This window comes from Pagrus pagrus, assembly GCF_965226575.1.
Source record: "Pagrus pagrus genome assembly, chromosome: 20".
NCBI lineage: Eukaryota > Metazoa > Chordata > Actinopteri > Spariformes > Sparidae > Pagrus > Pagrus pagrus.
The window spans coordinates 23,477,951-23,490,769 of NC_140207.1; positions in this window are offsets into that span (position 1 = coordinate 23,477,951).

Here is a 12,819-nt window from a genome sequence, read left to right on the forward strand (position 1 = left end):
CACTGGATAACTGAACTGGAGGAAAGACTGAGTGAACTTTGGCAAGAGAACGAATGCCTCTACAACATTAAATCAAAGACTGTTGTGGTTGCTTTGGTTTCAGAGCCATGGTGGAAGTTATAAATGCCACCGTGTCCAAATCTCAGTTAGTTAAAAGACCAGTGAGTCAGGCAGACCAGGCTAACATATTCAACTAAACAACCCCTCTGTCCCTGCACTCTCTCTGCTACTAGGAGATGAAGAAGAGGAATGGCAGGTTAACAATGCATTTTGGTCAATTTACTAACAAGGGGGATGGCATGCCCCTCAAATTGCCTGCTGACCATGGCCAGTGTTGAGGTTGTGCCTAGTAAACAGGGCATGAAAAAGTCAGATCGATGACAGAAACACAACTAGGATAAAACTAGACATGCAAACAAACCTGAACAAACCCCAAATGACAATGAACATCTGAATTTTCTCTTTGTTCTTTTTTTCGGTGTTTTCCATCTGTTTATTGGAAATCTATGGAGCCCTTGGTTGACTCAGCCTCATGTTAGATGACAGCCCGTCAAGTTGAGTGACAGCAGTGGGCGTGCTTTAACTGGCAGACACATGCTCAGAATATGTGAACAAGCTGCAAACACACACACACACACACACACACACACACACACACACACACACACACACACACACAATTGCATGCTCTTCACCTCTATTACTCCTCACCTTCTGGTCCCTGTAGGACAGTTGGATGTGAGCCTTCATCCTCATCTAGTAAACATACACTCTCACTGTCAGGATAACATGCTTTCCAAAATCCATGCTGAGCCTGAACGAACGCACATGGCCTCACAAACGAACACTCACAACAGCCCACAGACAGCCGAACAAGTGCACACACACGCGACCCCCACAGAGGAAGTGAGATTAGCTTTTTGCTGCTACTGTAATTCAGTTATCCCTCGCTGCCGGAGGCCAAATGGCGGGCAGGGAGTAGGATTCTGCTGTGTCTGTACTTTGTGTGGCTGGCAGCTTGCTTATCCCTCTAGTACACAGGTGAATGCCTTTTGCCTGCCTGTCTTCTCTACACCTCATCCCCCACTGTTTTCCCACAACCCCAGGACACCCTCGGTGCCCCCTCGCTGCTAAGCTGCCATCTCAAATCCACTATTGTGTCGGGTAATTTTTGACATGGTTTTCCCTTAAGAATTTTACCATCGGCAGGGTGTGCTCACTCATGCCACCTCTGCTCCCACACAAGAGTCATGATTGCTGAAACAGAAGTGTAAGTTGGCAGAAGGGAGGATTTTGAGCTCAGGTTGTGACACCAATGGTTCGCAATACAGTAATAGAGCCAGTGAGTGTTTGACATGCCAGAGCCCACGTCATTAATCTGCAAACCCCGCACGCTAAAGCATTGCATACTATCCATGAAGTGAGTCATGAGCACACATATGTATGCATCCACACAGTGGGAGGCAGCTTTCTGGCGCAGGTTAGCCACGATCCGGGGCTTTTCCTCCTTTCACCGTGGACCCCTTGCCAGGCCAGGCTTGGAAAGAGGTCACATTCTCTAAGGTGTGTCTAAACAGAAATGACATGTGGATGTGCTGGCACGAGCAGCGCTCTCGGCTCCCTACCACCACATCTCAGCCCTCTGCCAGAAAAGCAGCCGTGGTTGTTTTCTTTCCCCCCTTTTCTTCTCTTTTTCTTCTCTTTCCCCCCGAAAAGCTGCTCTGTGCCAGAGAAAACAGAATCATTGTTTGTTTTAATGGTTGTTCCATTCCTGAGGTTTATCCTGACTTAAAAATACCAATAAAGTAGAGAACGGGCTTGACAACTGGAATGATGTTCATGTTAATTTGGGTACACTATTGCTTCTATTGCCTGAGGGGTTCTCTCTGTCATCTTTCATTAAACCGTTTTTCAACTGACTGACATGTTTGTGGAAATGGATCTCCGTGACTTATTCCCTTCATAACATGACAGCGTAGTATTTACAGTATATGATGTATCATCAGATCTGTTATCAGTTCAAACATCTCATTACACATTAACGGACAGTTAAAATAACAAATGCATGAATTAGGACAGTGTGTTAAGAAAACACACACTGTGGTGGTCTCCCTCACATAAAAGATTTTCAAATGAAGATAGATAAAATGACCTGTAAGGGTCGATGTTGATACTGGCCAGGTTCCTTGTTCCAGTGAGCAGTATGATTTGCGAGTAACACCTTCCTGTGAAACAGGATGTCTCCATTTAGACTGACTCAAAATACAAGGTGAGCAGCACACAGTACCACCCAGACATGTCTTAGACGTATAAAAATACTCTGCTTTGAATTATAATCTGTCTGATATGGTGTGTGTGTGTGTTACATATTAGATTATGATTGGCTTTTAAACTTATTATGATGTCGCTTGTGTGTCTTAAACTCAGGTTTGAGGTGAAACTTCAGTAGATGAATGTGAAAACAACATTCTAAGGTTAAACATTATGAAACTGCATGAATTGTTTTTTGCCACTTAGAGCACATCAGTAAACACATAATTTACATATGATCATTTTTGATTGATTGATTGAAATGTTTATTTCAAATATGTAAAGACCAAGAAACAACAGACAAGAATAATAGTTCAAAAACAAATAACAAAAAATAAATTAAAAGCATGATGGACAGACAAAAAAGCACAATAAAAAGCATAAAGCAACAGACATTGTCAAACCTTTGATAACTTTGTTTACATATTCCAGAAGAGAAGAATTGTAATCCTATTTAATCCCAACCCTTCTCCATAAGTCAATGAATGTTAATTAACCAGCTTCCTTAATGGTCGAAACCCATTGTGTAACAACACATGTAGTAGACATGAATGACTAGCAGACATGACTTGAATGGTCAGTTCAGTCCAGTTTAAAGGGGGAGTGTGTGTTTGGAGGGGGAGCGTGAATGCAGTTCAGGTCGTTTCAGTTTAGACAGGGGTGAGAGTGTTGGGAAGGGATGCATTAAAGTGTAACTCTCGCCAAAATGCAACCTAGGCTTTTTTTGTGAATTTTTGAAAATTTTGAGTCAAACCTTCGTGTAAAAGCATAATTACGACGAAACAGCCACTTTTGAGATTTACCGTAGTTTTGTTTTCAGGTCAAAATCATTTTCAATTGCCTGCTAGGGGCAAAAAGAAGGTTTTTGAACAACTCATGTAAGCAATAGCGTGCTCCGCTCGCCACCGTCCTGCCAGTCAAGATGCGTCAATGCCCGAGTGCGGCGTAACCTGGAGGAGAAAGCTCCATGTTACGCCGCACTCGGGGATCGACACAAACAATGTTCTCAATGCTTGTGTTCATGTGTAGAGACCCTGGTGACACTACGAGCAAAGTTTCATGTTGTGTCGAGTCTTCTTAGTGTTAAAAATAGCGATTTTGATGCTACCATACAGCTGCCCCTAGCACGCAATTGAAAATGATTTTGACCCGAAAACGAAACTACGGTAAATCTTAAAAGTGGCTTTTTCGTCGTAATTATGCTTTTACACTAAGGTTTGACTCGGGTACATTCACAAAAAAGCCTAGGTTGCATTTTGGCGAGAGTTACACTTTAATATAGTGGGTGGAGGAGGAGGGGAAATGTATGTTAGCCTGAAGCAGGATGAGATAGGAGAAGCAGAAAAGGAAACCAGACCAGCTCAATCCAAACCCACTCCAGGGATCAGCTCGTTCCTACCAGCCATTGTTGCCTACTGTAGTTCAGGAACTCTAGCTTGTCTTTGGAACAACTGACACTCTGCTGATACATCACTGGTTTTCTTTTTAGTTCAAATATGTTCCAAACTGGATTAAACTTCAAGTTATCACCTCCTTTTGTGACTTTCTCTCACTTCTCTGTTGCTCTCCTCCAAGCTGCCTTTGTGAGTTTGGTGTGTCTGTTCTACCTTCTCCCTTCCTTTCCTGTGCAGGTGGAAAAGGCTTATTCTATATATTTTTTTATTATATCAGCCAGCATCTTGTTATCAGAAAGTCGCTGGTTCGATTCCCCTGGTCTGCATGTTGAAGTGTCATTGGGCAAGATACTGAACCCCAAACTGCTCCTGATGTGCTGGTCGGCACCTTGCATTGCAGCCACCGCCATCAGTGTATGAATGTATGTATGAATTACTGTAAGTCGCTTTGGACAAAAGCATCTGCTAAATCAAATCAATTTGATTTATATATCACAATCACATTACCTCAATGGGCTTTACAGTCTGTACAGTGAACAACATCCTCTGTCCTTAGACCTTCGATTCAAGTGAGGAAAAACTTGCCATGTTGATGGAAAAAAAAATCCTTTTAACAGGGAAAAAAAGAAGATGGAAGAAACCTCAGGACGAGCCATAGAGGAGGGATCGCTCTCCCAGGACGGACAACTGGATCCAGTTGGATCCAGGAGACAACTGGGCAGGATGAGGCATCGCCAAGTGGAGCCCGAGCCACATGACCTCCTGTCCACCATGGTGACCTAGAAGAGGGCAGGTCACACAAGATAGCTAGCAATAGACAGAGAGATCAGAGTGAAGAGGCATCTTTTTTTTTTTTACAGAAATACAGATATAAGGAAATAGTGAAACAGAGGAGAGCAATGATCTAGCAGAGCCCAGGGTGTGACGATCTGGATCTGACAGTATGTGAGGCAGCAGGAGCCCGTGGTCCATCAGAAGGGAGCCTGAATGAAAAGAGAGGAGGAGGAGGAGGAAGCTATAGAGAGTGAGAGAGCGACACAACTTGCAGCTTGTGGGGACAGAAAACAAAACAAAAGTTAGAGAAATGCAATGTTAATCAGAATAAATAGATTGTTTCTCGTCGGCAGGACAATGTGAATTCTAATACTATAGGTAAGTCATTAAGACCGAGACTGACCCACTGAAGAAGCTAGCAATCGAAATCAAGGACTAATTAAAGGCTCAAGTCAAAGAAGTGAGTTTTGAGTTTAGATTTTAAGGCGTCAATAGAGCCAGATTGTCTGATGTCAGCTGGGAGGTTATTCCAGAGGAAGGGGGCTCGATAGGAAAAAGCCCTGCAGCCAGCTGACTTCTTCTTAACCCTGGGAACCGTCAGGAGCCCTGAATGCACAAGAGCGTAATGCACGAGTTGGAGTAAGCAGTCCCATTTGCGCAATCTTGGCAAGAAAACCACCTTGGTGCTGTATTTCCTGTCATCAAACTGGCCTTTGTCTTCTCAGAGACTGTGTTGTGCCGTTATGGTCCAACTCTGTTCACAAGGAGTGAACAGACCACTATTGCTAATGGCGCAGGGGGGTGTTTGGGTGGTGAGGCTAACGCACACTCCGGATTATTTGCTACTGTAAAAGCCAATCAATATCCACAAGTCCCACCTTGCACCTGTAGCCTAGCTGTCTGTTTTCACAGGAAATATATGTATGACAAAGCCAGTAGCACTCCACTAGCCGTTTAATGTTAACTTTAACTGCTAAATGCTATGTTCATAAGCTAGTCCCAAACTTCAGTTACTTGATTTAATTTAACTAACAGGGAAACACCTGTACTGTACAGTGCCACACCTGTAGACCTCTAGAAATTAGGTCAATGAGAGCTGTAAGTCTGAACTGAAACAGTTATGGACAAAAAAACGTGAAGCAAAACAAGGAGCTGAAAGATGCTAAAACGCTATACATACAGCTGAGAGGAACTGTAGTCAATTTATAATTCAATATGGGTTTGTCACTATGAGCAATGCCTCTTACATTACACGTTTATCATTTGATCCATTGTTAATATAAAAAATTACTGTCACTTTAAATGTTAAGAATTCCTCTCACTTTGGGTAAAAACGTCAGCGTTATGTTGATTTTAACAGATAAAAATGACCATACTCATCCAAAAATTTGGGAAATCCTCACTTTCAGTGAGCAAATGAACTGCTCCCAGGGAGAAATTAAATAGTACTATTAAAATGAGTAACATCTTAATTTTTTTGTCTCAGGCCCAGCACTGCTCCTGTGCCTCCCCGGCTGATGAGCTTTTTAAAGCTGACAGCGCAGGATCACAGCTATCTGGTAAATGGAAATGCAATGAAAGCTACCCACACTCAGCGGATTGCTTTGGCTTGCATCATTTTGCCTTCCTGGCTGAATTAGTGCTTACTAGGTGGTAATAAAACTGTGAGCTGTAACATTTAGTTCAGGGTGAAGACAGCTCAGTGCAGACCCCGAAGGAATCCATAGTCCTAAGCCCATAGGTATGTCTGCAGGTCCTCGCCAAGACCTGAGTGGGTATCAGGTTCGTCGCAGAGCTCATCAGATTCGGACCTGTCCTGGTTTTGATTTACTGCATCTCTGGAAGAGAGCACGGAACATCACCTGCATCTGGTTTACGCTGACAAATCAAACCCAGTTGCAGTGGGAGGGCACAGAGTTAACCAAAATACAGACTTTAATCATTTTTATGGATGGTAGGAGTTTACAGGTTTTAAATATATATTTATGTGTTCTGGCCCTCAGGTACTGAGAATAAATCATAGCAGTGATCAGGCTGTGAGACGGCCACAGCTACAGCGAGCACAGCGGGCCAGGTAGCATGCAGAGCTGAACACACAGAGAAGATGTGAGGTGTGGTCGAGATGAGGTCACTGAGGACGGCATGGGAGCACACAGGATCAGGTTTAAGTTAGAGTTACTGTCTCTCAGAGGACTGGAAGGGGTGGATAAACTGAAAGATGAGGTGTCATCTGATACCGGTCAACAGTCAATAATGCACATGCAGTATTTACAGACCATTATGTTATAGTCATTATAGTAACATAAAGTAGTCCGTGATTGTTACTCTCGTCAGAACATGATGTCATAAAAACTGGAAAGCACTTCAGGATGTGAAGACTTCACTTGGCAGCTGTGTAATAACTGAAATGTCAATGTAATGTGTGTGAAGTAATATTTGTGCTTGTTACAGCTGTTATGTATGTGGAAAGCATGACAAATGTGTTTCGCCAAACCTGCTCATTATGTACTATATAGACAGAGGAAATGTTTTTTAAAAAATGGCTCCATACAGCTCAGTGTCAATAACGTCTTTTCAAATAAATGTGGGCTCTCTGGGCTTCTGGAGACCAAATGAGCTTTATGGATGTCACATTGCTACTGTGGCAGCCTGGTTGTTTTTTTGTGTTCTGTTCTCCCTACCTGCTTTTCCCCCTCCTTTCTCCCTCACCTGCTCCTTTCCCTGTGTGTGTGTGTGTGTGTGTGTGTGTGTGTGTGAGAGGGTGTGGCGGTAGCAGAAGCAGCAGCGGAGTGGCACACCTGTCTCTATTTTTTTGTGTTTTCTATACAGAGTTTTTCGTGTTTTCAGTGTTTTTGCCTGTGTTCCTCCATGCTGGCTCCAGCCAACCCTGCCTGCCTACCTACCTGCCTGCCTACCTGCCTGCCTACCTACCTGCCTGCCTACCTGCCTGCCTGCCTACCTGCCTGCCTGCCTGCCTGCAAGCCTGGTCTTCTTGTCCACGTTTCCCTCAGCTCCAGAAATGTTTTGTGGACTATGAAACTTCTTCTGACTTTCCATCAGTATGGGAGGGAGGGGTAATGACATCATATTTTCTGTTTTTTGTGAACTGTTCCTTAAAATCAGCTTAAGAATATCTACCAAAAAGTTGCTTTAAGGAGCATTATAAAGATGTATCCAGTGTATCCCTGCTCACATTCTGACATTGTCACCAATTTCTCATTGTCTCATGTGTTGATGTATTATATATATATATATATATATATATATATATATATATATATATATATATAGGTTTATTTGACCCTTAAATTCATAGCTTGGGGTTTTTGATTCCTGGAACCACATAGAATTCTGATTCAATCTTTTTATTTAATCAAGCCCTAAACTCTTTATTTCTGAAACTATTTGTTTTGTCAAAATTGTAGAGAACATTTTTTTTTTTTTTTGCTGTTTTACTCTAAAACGTTTGAGGTCCTAGATGACCCAGGGGATGTAAGAGTGCTGCACCTGTATGCAGGTTGCAAGTAATGCAGCATTGTCCTGTTTCCTTGTGTTATATCACTGATGCTGTAAAGTTACACAGGCACAAGGAATTTAAATTGTCAGGTTCACTGCACAGAAACTCATTCTTTCATACTGGAGGCTTTTGATCAGTCACTGAAAGTAAAGACATGCCGAACTGTCGAGGATTTTGTGTTTTTGTGCTGTGGAAGTGATCAAAAGATGATTCAGAAGCAGATTCGCAGGATGTGCCACAAATATGGTAATGCAGGATTGGACCCAGATGTAGCCAAACGGGGCAGGCTGAATGATATCAGTAATTGATAGAGAGGGGCTTACAGGAAGGCACTGGCAGGCAGGCAGGTATCCATACAGGTAGGGGAGGTATGGTCCAGGTGGTTGCAAAGGCTTGGAAACAAAAGTGGAAGGCAAGAAAGCAACTGTAAAATGAGGGTCACAGACAGTCATTCGTGGTTTATTCTGATTAAAGCAGAATAGACAACTTTTTCCTCCATTTTCCCCAGAGCAGCAACTACCATCAACTCAGAACAAAGTGTGAGTTTATTCATTTAAGTAGTCCATTTAGAAATGGTGCCAGGCTGAATGGATCACCAGTCAGCCTCATTTTCAGGGTAGATTTCGTGTCCAGTGGCAGTGAAAGCGAGGCTTATGGGGCTCAATGCCAATGGTTTCATTATTTTATGGCCATTACATTGTGCAATCAACATACTTCATTATGAAACGTTAAAGTAAGGCAATTTAAGGGATATATGTTTACAACTTTGCAAGACGGGTCACCAAGAGCCTCAATAATGTTAACTTATGGTAAAGTGATGCTAATACAGTGTAACATGCTATAATTTCAACACAATCGCTCAAATAATGTTAGCAATGTCCAACTCTGCAATCCATGGATATATCTCTCTTTTGGTTTGGTTTCCAATTTTATCTTGTGACAACGCTGTGCTTATCCAGTGTATCCAGTGGTTTCACACTGACAAATGCTGAAATGCAGTTTCAAACTGCGGTCCCGTTCTTGGAGGCCCACTCCACCACCATCCTCTCCACCTCCTGATATGAAAGTCAGGACATGTAAGGTGAACTTGAAATGAGAAGAAATTTCAATGTGGTACACATACTAATGCAAACACATCAGTGTTTTTTAGAGAACTTCATTGCCAACAATTAAATCCTGGCAACTGGGAAGTCATTAGCAGGAGGATGGAGAAGTGGACAATCACTGTACTTGAAAATAAAAAAAACAAAAAAACTGTTTCCTCTTAATGAATGCTGGACTCTTTCCCTCTGTCAGCTTTTAAAACAAGTTTGCTTCCCCTGTTAAAACAGCTTTGGAGGACAGGTGTAGGTCACATCGTATCAGTCTGCCAGACTCTGTTGATCCCTGTCTAATTTCATTTAGCTACTGACTATTAAAGGTAAGTCCTTATTAGCCTCTTTTATTAACCACTAATTATGCTTCAGACAGCAGCCAGCTGTTTGCTTTCCCTCCAGTTGGCGTCCGGCTGTGTTGATGTGTGTATATGTGTTTATGTGCATGAAATGAGCCTGTTTGTCACCTGAGGGTGAACTGTGCCACAACAGTAAAGGGAATGTGCTGTTAGGGACCCCAGAGTGTTCATGTTGTCTCCTCATCACTCTCTACACTCAGTAAAGAGCAGTCGGAGCAGGATTGGAGCTAGACTAAAGAGAGAAGTCGTGTGTTTTTGTTTCCCCAGCTTTGGGTTTTGGAGAGCGCAGGAGCGAGTCCTGAGGCTGAGTCACTCTCTCCTCTTGGTTACGGCTTTTTGTGTTTTTGTTTGGATCCCTGTGCGTCTCAAATTATACACCTGACCCTCCTCTTTTCCCTACACACACCAAAAACGTTTGATGTCAAGCTCATTTAAGTTCTGAGCGGCACATGTTTTCTAGATGACACAAGCAACCTCTTCCTGCTTTCAAAATCCAAAAATCCACCTCTGGCCCACTCATACAGCAGAAAATAACTTCTACAGTGAGCCTGTGAACGGAAAACAACCACAAGTACCACGTATGTGAGTGGAACTGCACTGCAGTTCTCTAAATCCCTCCACCACCACCACCCAGCATGTTGTCTGCCGGCTCCACTCTCATCATCACCCACCTGGTTAGCAGCACCCTCCCCCTCCTCCCTAAAAACATCCACTACTCTGCTCTCCACAGTAGGCTGCCAGACCTGGGGCTGGGCCGCAGGATGGAGAGGTGGAGGGGTAGATGAATGGAGGAGCAGGAGGAGGGAGGGGAGTGTGTTTGTTGGTGTTGATTAGAGGATCAGAGCCTCTAATGATGCCAGGTGGCGGTGGGAGGGCAGTCTCTTGACTCTGGTCCAAAGGCCTCGGTTTGGAGGTGTGCTGCACACTTGGAACGCACGCACACATGCGCGCACACACACACACACACACACACACACACACACAATCACACAATCACACACAGAGTCACACCAAATGGTGAAGTGCGTAGTAGGGGAGCTCCTCTAAAAGGCCACTAAGACCCTTTTGACTGACTCTGATTGGCAGATTCAAGAGCAGCAGTTTCTCTTCATCCTGGATGGAAGGAATAATGTGACTTCTACTTTGAACCTCTACCCACTATGAAATATATTAAATACCCATTCTAACCATGTTTAGAGGATGCATTGTGCTCATGCAGGTAGCCACTAAATGAGAAATTGATACCAAAGTAAAACTGCTACTAAAGTACTCAATTATTTATGGTATCTATCTACTCAGGGAGATTGCCAGCTTAAAGGCTAAGTCCAGCCAATGCTGATTATTTTATTATTATTATTTGTTTTAATTTAAATATATCGTAGCTTATTCTTGTCATCTGTGCAATGGAAATAAAGTTGAAATTAATAAATTGAATATCTTGTGAACTGTTGACTGGAAACAGGACATTTAAAGATACTCTTAAAGATAAAGATGCTCTGTGAAATTGTGGCCATTTTTCTGTTTTCTTACATAAGATTTGTAAGAGTATTATTATTTTGTAAGTTCATTCTTGACATAATACACACAGTAGTTTGACAAAACAATCTTAACTACAGGTCCACTTACTGGCTTTCGACCTCACTTCACCGTCTTCATCATCAGATAGTCTTCATGGTCTTTGATAATTTAGGGGCTTTGGTAACACTTGATTTTACAAGTCTGTCATTGCTTCATTAATTACCACTGAGATTTCAAGACCTGTGTCATTTAGTACTACTTATATGAGAAATAGGGGCTGTGCTCTCTTGGTAACTTCCCGTTATGAATTACAAGTTCCCTCAAAGAAAAGTTATTGGAAATTATAAGGAAAGTGTGAGGACATTACAGACCTGTAAAATAAAGCAGGCTGTGTCTTTCTGTCTATTTTGCATTAATAAAATTGATAACATCAGTGAATATTGCAAGAGGCTCACTCAAAACCTGCCTGTTTAAGTGAGTATATTAATTATGGACAAAAGTAGTATTTTCACTTCACTACACTAAAATTTGGGATTAAACTCCTCAGTTGTTCTTTTCTGTTATAACCATTGCAATGGAAAGTTTTGTATGTACAAACAGAAGCAAGACGCAAGACGAATGACAGGATCTGAGAAGCAGTCCTGGAAAAAGTTCCTAATTGAACCCTGAATTTAAGATTATTTTGTCAAAATCTAACCTTTAGTTGGAGCCCTGTCCACAACTTTCCTTGAACTTTCGTATTATTTTCCATCTAGAGGTTAATTCCACCATAAAAGAGTGGACCGTCCAGGTCTAACTTGGACAGGAGACAGAGGAGAGACACAGAGAGTGAGGGGACCTGAGGCACGTGGCTCCGCTCCACATTATATAAATCCACACCACTTTTATGGGCTCCATCGGGGTAGAGATCTAAATCTGGGTTAACAAGCAGAGCTTACCACTAAGAGCCCAGGGCACCAGAAAAGAGAAAAAAGTCTCCTTTCTGAAATTCATTTCCCATAAATCATCTTGGGCTGGAGTCTTTGAAGTGGCTTTCTTAGACTTTGGACAGGAAGTGTGGGGCTTAGAGCTTTTTTCCAACCCAAAGAGGAGAGGAGAGGAGAGGAGAGGAGAGGAGAGGAAAGGAGAGGAGGAGAGAAGAGGAGAGGAGAGGAGAGGAAAGGAGAGGAGGAGAGAAGAGGATAGGAGAGGAGAGGAGGAGAGGAGAGGAGAGGAGAGGAGAGCAGAGGAGATTCTGTATCTGCATTGTGATGCTGAGAGCCAGTGATAATCCACACATAAATAGAAACTCTGAACAAAAAGGAAACACAGCATGCAGAAGAATATGTGCTAAGCCTCGTTTGGACTGTCATTGTTCGCTGCTTGTCATCTTCTGTGGATTGAGGAGAGGAGGAGAGGGGAGGAGTGCTGCTGGGCAGGCACACAGCCAAATGCAAATATTGTGGAATAAATGGTGCTAAAGCTCAACTGTGCCACTTTGCACCTAAGCCTGTGTTGAATTAACACCGTTATCATAAACAAAACATTATGTAAGTGTGGAAGTGGGCTGAGTGTCGACAGATGGTTAAGAGCATTAGGGAGATACCTGCCAAAGGGTGCCTTTCACCCCCTGTTTGGGATATTAAAATTCACCAGCGAGCCATGGCTGCAAAGCACCCGTGGCATATGGCCCAGTAAATATTGACTGATATTTTAATTACCCTTTGCATCATCTAATAATTAATCACAAACATTACAGTTTCACCTTTTCCCAGCGCTGCTCCGGAGATGCAGAGCTTCAACATCATTCTGTGTACACACTCGGTATGGCGTGCCGTCACATACTGATCAGGGAGGTGATGTTTTTGTCTTGC